The sequence below is a fragment of the Bacillus rossius genome, chromosome 2 (genome assembly GCF_032445375.1).
Source record: "Bacillus rossius redtenbacheri isolate Brsri chromosome 2, Brsri_v3, whole genome shotgun sequence".
NCBI classification, from domain to species: Eukaryota; Metazoa; Arthropoda; class Insecta; order Phasmatodea; family Bacillidae; genus Bacillus; species Bacillus rossius.
This window is the reverse complement of record NC_086331.1, coordinates 2,453,310-2,465,602: the sequence shown is the minus strand read 5'-3', so window position 1 is coordinate 2,465,602 and position 12,293 is coordinate 2,453,310. Positions and strand designations below refer to the sequence as shown.

The following is a 12,293-nucleotide window of genomic DNA, read 5'->3' as shown; positions in this document are numbered from 1 at the left end:
GTCCATTGTTCACTTCAGACTGAGAGCCTGCTTCCCCTCTCATTTACTCTTCCCCACTTCCCCGCAAAACGACACGCCAAGACGTTGCGGCCCTACAGTACCTATTAACAGAAACTAAAACAATTGAGTGATTCGCAAGATGTCAAAGAACGTTTCTTACAGTTAAGTTGTAATGGGCGAGTTAAAGAATACTTGCACGGGAAATTACTTTGCAGTAAACAGTGTGCAGGTGAAACTGGCTTGGGCTTTGTGAGCGATATCATGCGTTGCGTAGACGTGTTAAGTAACCCATATCCTGGTACACAGTTAATATAAATTATCATTGATAATTTGAGAACTGAACTTAACAGTATTGTTTAGCCATCCCTCCAAGTACCATGGCGGAATTGAAAAACATAGTAGCTAAAAGTGAAAATCGCCTTCAAAATCGTGAAACAGATTGCAACAAGGCGGCAGTAGAAAAAAAAACAGATAAAGATAAAGTAATGAAAATTAACAGCATCAGGCATTGTTATATTTGTGGTCGAAGAAATCACCTAAAGGATGATGATACAAGATTCATTAAGACAGAGTATATATTTGTAGTGTGTTTCGGGTGTGGTGAGCCCAAACACATGATGTTTGCATGTCCTAAACATAAGTAATTTTATGAATAGGAAGTAGTTCTGTAACCCGGATGTGACTTTCATATTTTCTCGAATTTGTCCAAAGTGTTATCTAAATTAATCTTAAACATTGAACGAATTGTTTGAATATTGTATTCTATAACTTATAATTACAAATTGTCTTTGCATTTATATCAGGTGGGCAGATTGGCCTCCTGTTTGGTGTATTTAAAAGACATATCTCTTTGTTAAAGTGGGAGGGAGGGAGATTATTACAAAGCTTTGTGTGAGCGACCTAAGTGTGCGCCGAGTATCGCCACCTGACGGCAGCCACCCGCCTACTTCAACCATCGCCACGTGCTCATCGCCACTATCAGAAAGTGACTGCCTGCACCGGCCATGACATCATTGCCACGTGACCAAGTGGCTACTACTGTATAGGACATTTTGTCAAGAAATGTTCGTTACCAGGCTTGTTGTTATAGATAGGGGACCCCAGGAAGCCAGCAGCATAAGCGAATGAGAAGCGACAGAGCAGCCTGCATCGCTCCCACGCGTCATGCTGCCAGACGGAGGAGCAGTGAACATTCAGCTGGCAATACACCAGGTGTTATTTTGCAAAAAGGACTCGGCCCATCTTCAGCGAGGACGAGTGCAGAACCCAGAATGAGTACGCAGGCGTCCGAGAGGTGATCAGCCACGCACACGTGTAGTAGTTGTACCGGCCGAGTCTACTAGGGACCTGTGCAGTGCGAGTAGACTTTGGGAATTTTGGTTTCAAGCAAGCCTAGCATACAGTGATGAAAGTTGTAAGCAAATTTAAAGGACAGTCAACCATGAAAGTTTTAAGGCGGTTGAGCTCGGCGGGCAAAAGGTGCAGACGGCTATATTGACGCACACTCTTGACCACCAGACTGACATAGCACAAGTCACAAACTAACCAAGGTGCTCTATCCGGAAAGTTGTGTTCACTGCTTACTACATGAACCGGTTGGAGACCGTACAGCTGAGTTCTACTCATCGTTGCCAAGATCGCCGGACGAGTCGGCAACCGAGTCGCAGCTCAGGAAACTGGGAGGCAGGCGTCTGGGTGTGCTGAGGCGACGAGAGGACATTGCCGAGCGAGTGCGGGAAGCAGAGCAGTCCACTCGCTGTGGGGACCTGTCTGCACAGCCGCACGACTGAGACACCTTACTGACAGCTTAAACACTTTACTGTTTACTGTGAGAAGTTTCAACTAGCAAAAGACATGTATAATTGAAAGTTTTCTCAGAGTTAATGTTATGTATTATTTTGAAATCGCAATTGTAGAGACATTTGAATTATTTTATTCAAGTTGCGAGAAGTTAATCGGTAAATTTGTAATTTGTTTGAAAGTAACTTTTTTAAGCATGTTAAATATTACTTGTGCTGTCACTAACTTGATTGTTACGTGTAAATTTTTCTACCGCCAATCCATTAAGTTAAAGTTCACTCATAATTAAAGTTCAAATGAACTGGAATGTAATATTGTACGACCTTGTTTAATTTTGCAGAAAACGTTGTACAAATAATAATTAAAGCAACTGCCTTTTATATATATAAATTGCGTAATCTTACATTACCAGCTGTGTTATCACGTTTTGTTTGTGTTCATAGGAACTATTATTCATGAGTACAGCTGTACTACCAGACCCAGTATATGAACCAGAGAAAATGGTAAATGTTTGTGTTTGTTGGAAATTTAACTTGAAAATAAAATTACATGTATGCAAAGCATTTCTCTCGCTCGTTATTAAAAACTACCGTCTAGTGTTGCATTTCACGGGGTACAGCACTGGGCAAGAAATATATTAAAATAATGTGGAATGTGTAATAAATTTTAATCTTATTTTTGTCCTAATATAATATACCAGTCACATTGCCATGTTGATGGAATTTTTAATGTTGGAATGTACAAGCTACTGTTGACATTATTTACTTGGTAAATAAATGCACTAGTGAAAAACTTTCTTTGGGCAACAATACAGGCTCAAGCAATATAATTTCCCATACTATTTTATTAATAACATACAGATTTCAACCTAACATGAAGGGTTTTTTTCCAAGCTTTTAAAATTACCACTAGTGAATGTACTACATCTATTGTTCTGCAGTGTAAAATGCAGTTTATAATTTTTTTTAAAATTTATAAAATAGATTAAAACAATTATATTTAGTTGATCACATGAAATACATACATAAGGCAATATTAAAGGAGATTTGTTTTTAGATCTAGTGTGAAACAATTCATTGGCTTTTTTTTTTTTCCCCAGTTTGTTTTAGGGTATTAAGGCTTCTCACAGAACTCTGTGGTTCAGATTTATTTTATCATTATAATTATAATTGTTTGTATTTCCTTTCAAATTGGATTTCTTTTGTTTAAAATCTAAAGCAAAACAGGTTTCAACACAATGTGATAAATGAGCAGCCAACAATTTTAAAATAACTCTTACAATTTTCTTTTGTTGTGATTATTTATTATGTATGAGAATGAATTAAGTTAAATGCCATTATTTAGATTTTGTTCTTGTCTCTTGTAGAATGAGTAGTTGAAAATGAGCTTGGATTAAAAGATTTCATAAACACTAGTAATAAACTGTCAGTGCAACTTTTGGTTGTTAACTCAAAAGTGAAAAAATTATATAGGCTAGCTAAATCATGAACAATATTGCATAAATTATTGCGATTGTTGTAGCCACTGTTAATTTCACATGTTTAATGACAATTGAGGTGTAAAAATTTGTGTTATCTATATTTTGTAAATAAAAATCAAATTTTTACACAATACCTACATAGGTTAAAAAAAAATGTTATTTCATATATAAATTTTACCAGGCAGATGCTAGATTCTAATTGCTTTTGTAAAAAATAATAAAAAAACAGTGGTTTAGACTTAGCTTGTCAGCAAAATTGACGATTTTTTTTTTTTTTTTTTCTGTGCATCAACAAATTGCAAGAATAAACAAATCAGGGTGTCCACAAAAATAAGTGGAAAAGTTTCCCTGACTTTTCAATGACTTTCCATAATCAAAATTACAAATTTCCCTGATAAATTATAATAATTTACATATTGTGCAATTTTCTGAAAGAACTGAAGACAACCAGCCTCCACCATCCATAAAGCTGTACTGGTTTTAACAGAACCTTGCTTAGGCCAATTTACAATGCATACACAAACTAAAAAAAGTTTGGGTGATGGCATACTGGGGCATGCCATTTTCCCCTCAAATTACTATAAATTAGGAATTTCCATGTCTTAAGTTTTTAAGTTAATTCCCTGACTTTCCAGAAAATGACACCCTGCATATTAACTAGGATGTGTGAACGACACTACAAGTTTATTATCCATCAAAGTTTTTCATGAATTTAAAAAAAAAAATATTTTATATAAGTACAGCAGAAGTATAAAAAAATCACACGTAATATGTATATTATTAGTTTATTATATTACATAGTCTTACTTCCATAACACCATTAACAAAGTTTTTTTTATCAAAGTTTTTTCTTTAACTGTTAATTTTATCATAAACAAGCTGTATATCATAAAGTGTTGCAAAATTCAGCCCCCTTCAAAGTTAAATCCTGCACATGGTACAAACATGTTTTGCAATTAAAAGTATATGCAGATTTACTTTTTATTTTAATGTAAACAGGCAAATTCAAATAAAAAGTACAAAATTAAACTAAAAATCATAAAACTTATAGATAAAAAATAACAATATTTATAAGTACAGTACAAATTGTTTTCCTTATTTTGACAATCTTGTTCCTCTGCAATTGTTTTCATTCGCAACCGGCGAAACAATAGTTGTTCCCAAGCTAATTTAACCGCAAGCATTTCCACTTGTAACAACCCAGATTACAGCCTTCTTCATGCAATCCAGTAATAATCGTTTGTTATAAATTTTGGTCAGAGTTCAGGTTAGACGTAAAGTGTTTGATCCGGGTTTATAGTTTTTATTTTTAAAATTCATAAGTTTATTTTTTGAAGTAATGTTTTTTTTTGCTGGCTTCTTTGTGTGGGAAGGCGTGCTGACGTGATTCTCCTTCGTTTTTTCCACGACAGAGGCTTTGTTTCACACGCTAGGCGTGTGAGTCACGGTCATGGGAGTGTGAGAAAAAGAGAAAATCACTACGTTGTGGGAACAGAAGTAAGCATTTCGTGGAAGCCTCTGTTGCCATGCGCCGTGATTGGCTGAGAATTACGTCAGCGAGCCCAGAACACTGCCCGCACAAAGGGAAGGAAGGCTGTAAAGTAGTCATTGTCCGAGCACCGGGCCGAGTGGTCGTAGTTCGGGCGATGGCTCCGGGTTTTATTTTTTTTAATTAACATTTAATTTTTATTTATTCTGTTGTACGGATTATGGTGTGATTTTTACATGAATAAAAAAAAAACAGGTAATACATTGAACATTGAGTAAGAATTTATTCGTGACCTGCCACATAACATGTATGTTCCACTCATCACCTAATTTTGAGATGCATGAATTTCACGGCGCATTCTAAATTTCTTCAAATTTTTTTTTCAATTCTCTTCAGGACTTCTACCTTCCAGGTGGGCGGACTTTACCAGGAGTCCTTCTAGCTGGCTGGCAGTTTAAGAGCAGAAAACATTCCATCTGCACACAAAATTATTTTGGATGTTATTTAGTAAATCATAACACATCACAGATATTTTTGCATCAATTTTCCAGAACATGTAGGAATAATTATTAGCCAAAATAAATTAGCTATAAAAAGTTTACTAGTAGAATAGCTGCTTAGGTTAACAGTGTAATAAATATAATTAGTAACGAGAGGGCTTCAAAAAAAATTCCAAAAAGCTCTTTTTTAATATCAGGATATTGTTTATTATCTCTCTAAAACACTGTTGCGATATTTATAGAAGTTTACCTGTAATTTACTGTTTCAATGGTTGGTTAGCTACATTATAATACCATAAAATAATGTAGATGGTTTGATTAGGCTGGTTACATTTAAAATAAGTAAATAGTGTGGACAGGTTAGATTAGCAATAGGTAAATATGTAGAGTAGCGGTATATGCAAAAAAAAATTATAAAAATCCGAAAATACTTTTATTCTATGCTCTTTCACTTCCTCTTTTCAAATCAACCGGCGGAGATAAGAAATTCCAAATACTTAAATGACCTGACCTAACGAACCCGGACAAATGATGGACATTAACAACTCACATAAATTTTTTTTGTTACTTATTACTTGCGCAACAATATCCAAATAAAAAATAAGACTTTAAAATTAGAAACGTTAAAAACCCACCTAAGTTGGAGGCGGGTACATTTCCTTTGCCATTAGAAGTCGTTCACCTACGTCGCGATACCTCCGACGGAACATTAATAAATAAATAATCACGTATTGGTTCATTTGAATACTGGCCAATCACGGAACTGTCACGTGACAAAATTGTCCAATAGGAAACATGGTAAATATGTAGTGTATGGATTAGCGCCAAAAAAAATCGTACAAATATAAAATAACTTTCATTATATGCTCTTTTACATCCTCTTTTCATAACCGCCTGCAGAGATCAGAAATTCCAAATACTTTAGGAGATATCAAATTTTTTAATTTTAATATTTGGGCAATATTTGTTAAAAAAAAAATTAAAATTCCAAAAATACCTTTATTCTGTGCTCTTTAACTTCCTCTTTTCATTAAACCCGGCGGAGATAAGAAATTCCAAATACTTTAGGAGATATGGAATTTTTTAATTTTCATGATGTGCACTGATGCGGCGTTCAGCGGGAAGCCTACGATTCACTCATCCTTCTGGACATACCCGAATACTCACGTTGGCAAGCCTTCTTTTCTTAAAATTAGCAAGAAGTAATTAAAAATACTTTAAAACATTGTGGATGATTGGTTATATTAGGTAAGTATAGCTACATTAAAAATACCGTAAAATCATTTATGGTTGCTTAGCAAATAACTTTTTAATATGTAGCTATCCAGCGCTAGGAAACCGTTAACATGATTTCACAGTATTTTTAATGTAGCTATCCTAACCAAATCAACCATCCACAATGTTTTAAAGTATTTATAATGTAGCTAACATAACCTAATTGACCATTAGTTTTCATGAGTTGCATATTTATTTACAATAAACAAAAAAAAGAACCGAAGATGCACGATCGGGCGTTTGCCTCTCGTCTGTTGAAAGAAGGCTTGCCAACGTGAGTATTCGGGTATGTCCAGAAGGATGAGTGAATCGTAGGCTTCCCGCGTTCACCATTGTTGCTTGTTTACAAGTATGATTTTTTTTTTTTTTCGCGACGTAGTTGAACGACTACATCACGTAAAAAGAAAATTACGTGAGTTCCTACTGTTCATCCTTTTTCCCGGTTTGTTAGGTCAGGTCAGCTACATTATAAATACTTTAAAACAAAACAACCATTAAAATTAATTTTTATTATTTTTAATGTCCGTTCAGTTTCAAAGTATTTATACTGTAGCTGACCTGACCTAATCTACCTTTGTCCCGTTTTGTTAGGTCAGGTCAGTTACATTATAAATACTTAAAACTATACAAGTAAAATTAATTGATATTATTTTTAATTTCCGTTTATTTTGAAGTATTTATAATGTAACTAACCTTACCTAATGGAAAATTTCTGTTATTTAGGCATTCACAAACACACACGGTAAAATATAAAATGGCGTCTGTTGAATGATTACATAGGGCTTGTATTGCAAAATAAGAACGGCGATATCTCCAAAAGTAATTGGAATTTTTTATCTCCGCATGCGGTTATGAAAAGGACGTAAAAGAGCATATAATGAAAGTTATTTTATATTTGTAAGATTTTTTTTTGGCGCTAATCCGTACACTACATATTTACCAGAAACATAATAGATACTCATAAACCAGAAACAATGGTGATCGCCGCATGAATACACAGGAATTGTGATGAAAATTAAAAAATTCTATATCTTCTAAAGTATTTGGAATTTCTTATCTCTGCCAGTTGATTTGAACAGAGGAAGTGAAAGAGTATAGAATAAAAGTATTTTCGGATTTTTATCATTTTTTTTCGCATATACCGCGACTCTACATATTTACCTAGCAATATTAAAAATACTTTGTGGGATCATGAAGGTCATTAGTTTAAAGATTGTTTGGATTTTTTTTTCTCATCAATAATTACCCAACTAAAACTCTGATCCACATTCTGTTCAGATTAGGCACGCATGAAGATGGAAAATTATAATTGATTTTTCATCAAGTATCCCATTTATTTAAATCTATGATGGCAAAGTAAAACATCACACATCATGCATCGCCAAGTGAAATTATTCTGAAATATTTGTTTACATCTGAAATACACATTTCAGTCAATGTCAGATTAACCACGAGGCACTGTTTTAAAAATAAACAGTCTTCACAAGTAAATAATTTAACCTTACCAGGATTACCTAACTTCTGGCATGCAGTGGGCCCAGCAGTGTATCGAGCAACTGCCACTTCTGCAGAAACAGCTGTGGCTCTGGAGGCAACCCTGGCATCCAAGAGACGGACTGCATTGTTCCCCCACGCCGACACCATAGCACTGCATAGAGGGCATCACCGTTGTTATTTCCTCCGTCTGAGGCTGCCCTCACTCGTTGCCATTGCATGAAGCCTTTCTGTCTGGCGACGCTTCTTCAAAGTAGTTTTGGCTTTGTCCCCTACACCTGAAAAATTAATTTAAACATACTCTAATTATAAATTTTTGAAACTTCAATTTTAGAGTACCGTCAGTTGGGGTAACATTGGCCCTTTGAGGGTAACTTTGGCCCAAGACAAAAAACATGTTAAACCATGTTACAACTCTTCAAAATATTTATTAGATGTGATGATACATAATGTGATGATATGCAACATATGTATCATCACATCTAATAAATATTTTGAAAAGTTGTAACATGGTTTAACATGTTTTTTGTCTTGGGCCAAAGTTACCCTCAAAGGGCCAATGTTACCCCAACTGACGGTAATGCAGTTACAACATGAAAATAGGTACAACAAAATTGGTAATCAAATTAATTAGTCAGAAATGTGTTACTAACTAGCAAAGCCATTATAATTGGTTGTTGCTAGAAACTTCAAAGCAATACAAAAATTTTGCTTTCAAGGATGTTAAAGTATTGTTTTATGACCATTTCCTATGTACAACTTTGTGAATTTATGCAAACAGATCTTATTTTTCACATAACTTCTATCTAAGAAATTTTACCAGTTTTACTTTTCAATGTTGAAAACTGATAAGCTGTGAAAGGTTATTCAGTTGCACAATTTTGACTAATGTATAAAACTTCAGCAAAGACATTTTAAACATTAGAGGATTGTAAAAATCCTGTCCCATCACATTAACCAAATGCCTTTCGTCGTTTTCAACACTAATATACTTTACAAGAACAATAAATTCACACGTACCTTTTCTGCTGGACATCATTTCTTTTTGCTGTGACGTTACTTGCATTGATCTCCAGTGGCTTTCATTTGGTTCAAAACTAAGTCCGTTTTAATAATAATAATGTACACCTGCTATTGGGCATCCGCCCGGTGGCAAGGAGTTCCCACCCCCAAACTACCCTCACTCCCCCCTCCGGAGCCTCCTTTGTAAGTCCTTCCCTCCTCCCACATCCAGTGTCCTCCCTTCAAGCTCGTTCCACTCTCGCCCCGTCCTCACAAGGAATACCTGTCTTCCTCTCTCTGTCCGTCTCCACTCCCTCTGAATCTTCCACTCATGATCCCTCCTTCCTTGATACAGCCCTCTGTGCAACCTAGCTCCCAGCTTTCCCCAGCCCCCTCCCCCCATTCTAGCCAGCCTTTCCACCTTCCTCCTTTCTTGCAGCGTGTCCCACCCCAGTTCCTTCATCATCACCGATGGTCTGTGTGTTTCCCCCATCCTGCCTTCGCCTTCCCTTCTCCTCCACATATTCATCACCCATCTCGCTGCCTTGCGCTGCACCCTCTCCAACTCCTCAATTTCCTTCTCCACACCGCCGCGGCATACTCCAACACTGACCGTACCAATGTCGCGTACGCCTTTTCCTTTACATTCCTACCTGTCCCTTTCAGTGTCCTGCTAAGCAGCCCTAACCCCATTCTGCCCTTCTTCACCACCTTCTTGACCTGCTTTCCCCACCCCAAGTCGTTCTGCAGGATCACTCCCAGGTATTTATACTCCTCAGCTTCCTGGATCACCTGTCCCTTCCAGCAGTACACTTTTCCCTCCACCCTTCTCTTCCTCGTGAACCTCACCACCTTCGTTTTCCCTACTACACGCCCAAGCCAACTGTGGTCCCGGGAAAAATGTGAACTACCCAAGGTCAGACGGACCCCTCCCTCCGCCACACTGTCCCCTCCCTTTCCCTAGTCCGCCTCAAGGGTCAGGCGCGTCATGTCACGGGTGGGACGGCAAGTAGAGTTGTTACCATAAGTCACGAGACAGTGCGCGGACACGGTCGTATCGGTGTTCAAGTATTTCACGGATCCTTTGAAAGCGGAGCAAGGTTTCGAAGCGTGCGCGACTGTAATATAACGTATATTGACAAATGGCATCGGGCAGTAAAACAAAATACAAAACTATACATAGCCAGTGCAGGGAAGTGATTAGCAATGTGATTGCATTTTGTGATCAGGGGAATGGATCAGGCAAACTTACCCATCCATTATGTAATGCAACAAAGCGTGCGGCCGCAGCGACAGGGAAATCGAAAGGAACAATATGCAAAATTAGAAAAGAAATTAAAGAAGCCGCAAATAAGCCACCAACAGCCGGTACAAGAAAACAAGATATCATCCAACGTTTACAGAACAACAACATGACAAAATGTGAAGTCCTCCAGCACTTCTTCTCTCTTCTTCTTCTTCCTTGAGTGTTTTGGCCTTGGGTGGTACAGTTCAGCCAGAAATGAACAAAAATGAGGGGAATAAGATGCATTTCACACAGGAATTGCACAAAACAAGGCCGTATGAGAAAACTCAGCCACAGCCATTCTCTCGGTGTCTGCAAATACCTTGCGTCCACTGTACGTGCCGTTTGACGTTCCCTGAATTACTGACGTCTTGACGAGATGTCACGCCTCTTCGCCGGACATCCTCTTCGGTTGGAAGCCGATATAGAACTGATGAGCAGCGACTTGCGTCGCGTCGTATATTACCGTTGAACACTAATGCGAGACTTGCGTTTTCACGTCGCCATGTTGAAGTTAGACCTTGACACCATTTGAGAACAGAAATTGAAATACAGCGAGATACACAGGCACAATAGGTTGACATAATACATATTCACGATTGCATGGAGGAAATTTACCTTCTCTGATAAGGTTTTGAAAGAATTCGTCGCGATTTTTCATCAGCGAACATTGAAATAAAATGTGGTTGATGTCATGAGTAGCTGTCCCACAATCACAATCGGGAGAAGCTTGACGCCGTCGTCGGTGCTCCCTCTGAGAGCACAGGCCGTTATGTGTCCTCAACACCTGATCAGTGCCGCGCCTCAAACGCGCCCGTGCGTGCAACGTAGTGCAGTGCCCCGAACGGCGTGACGTCAGTCACGGCCCCCTATGTGTGCAAAGCGCCCGGCCGGGTGTGGCACTGCGCAACTAAATAATTTGTTCATGCATTCGATAAAACAAACAAAAACTAATACTTGTAAAATAACTAATAATTAATATTAATTCAATAATCATTTTGTAAACTGGTATCATTCACAAAACTGGCCGAAATCATCTTCCCGTGCCCCGCAGTTTCCCGCGGAATTTCCCCCCTCCCTGGCCCCGGGGGCCAGGGAGGTTAGTCAGTCGCCATCCAGCACTCGCCAGGGCCGGCAGCCCGCGCACGGGGAGCTCTCAACTTTCGCGCCAACTTCACCCTTCACTGCAATAGGTGATTATAGTCAAACCATTTAACTCAGCTCCCCGGTCGACCCGAATCGGCCGTTCGAGATTTCGTACTGTCCTTCAATAGAATGTGTAGCCCGACACCGGACTTTTCGTGTGCTACATAATTAATTAGGTGACCCTCCGTGGCACCTGCGCCTCACGCTAGTGAAATCCCACATCGGGAATTAGTTCATCGCCCACGCGGGGCGGCACTGTGCCAAATGCGAACTTAAGTTTTCAGACGAGTCATTAACTGGGACGTGCCACGGCCGCGGGTGCGATATCCTGCCGGATTCTGCCGCGTCCGTACCCAGCATAACGTGGCCCTAGCCACCATGCGGAGTAGCGCCATTGTGTAACCACCTGTGTGGGACACCCGGACCTGGTCCGAACCCGGGACTAACCACAGTGACTGTAGTGTAGTGTTTTGTATTAAGTAATGTTGTATGACCAGTCGTCCACGTATTTCACGTTGCGTTCCGCAAACTTTCACGTAGGTAGGAACAGACTTACCGCTCACCCGATAACCCAACTCGCAGCTCGCCGGAAACAACCCCTATTAACGTATTAGCCACCGGGTTACCGTGGGGCCATAATAAGTACCGCCAATAGAGGGTGGCGTGCATGGAGCATAGGTCGACGATGAAGCGGCCAGTCGCGTGAGCATGTCAAGTGTAAAGTGTGCGACGGAATAAACCAGTTAAAAGTACTTGTGTGTTTTTACTAATACGGCATCCTGGGAGGCCATAACAGCCCGGGGAGCCCTTTGCCGACGCGTC

At 38.8% G+C, this 12,293-nt stretch overlaps 2 long non-coding RNA genes across 9 annotated transcripts in view; one reads left to right on the top strand and one right to left on the bottom strand.

Annotated features, from left to right (window-relative positions):
- The window catches only part of LOC134529032 (uncharacterized), a 44,390-nt gene extending 41,797 nt beyond the window's left edge, over positions 1-2,593 (top strand). For all 7 annotated transcript variants that reach the window (XR_010074443.1, XR_010074440.1, XR_010074441.1 and 4 more), the window contains one exon: positions 1,091-2,593. This is a non-coding gene — a long non-coding RNA (uncharacterized LOC134529032). The remainder of the gene's footprint in view (positions 1-1,090) is intronic.
- Positions 2,594-5,028: 2,435 nt separating this feature from the next.
- On the bottom strand, positions 5,029-10,504 carry LOC134529033 (uncharacterized). 2 transcript variants are annotated; one of them, XR_010074446.1, is made up of 3 exons: positions 9,059-10,504; positions 8,050-8,316; positions 5,029-5,245 (listed from the first exon to the last, which is right to left on the bottom strand). It is a non-coding gene; the product is annotated as an uncharacterized LOC134529033 (long non-coding RNA). The 2 variants fall into 2 exon arrangements; XR_010074445.1 differs by having other exon boundaries at positions 10,293-10,483.
- Between the last annotated feature and the right edge of the window lie 1,789 nt (positions 10,505-12,293).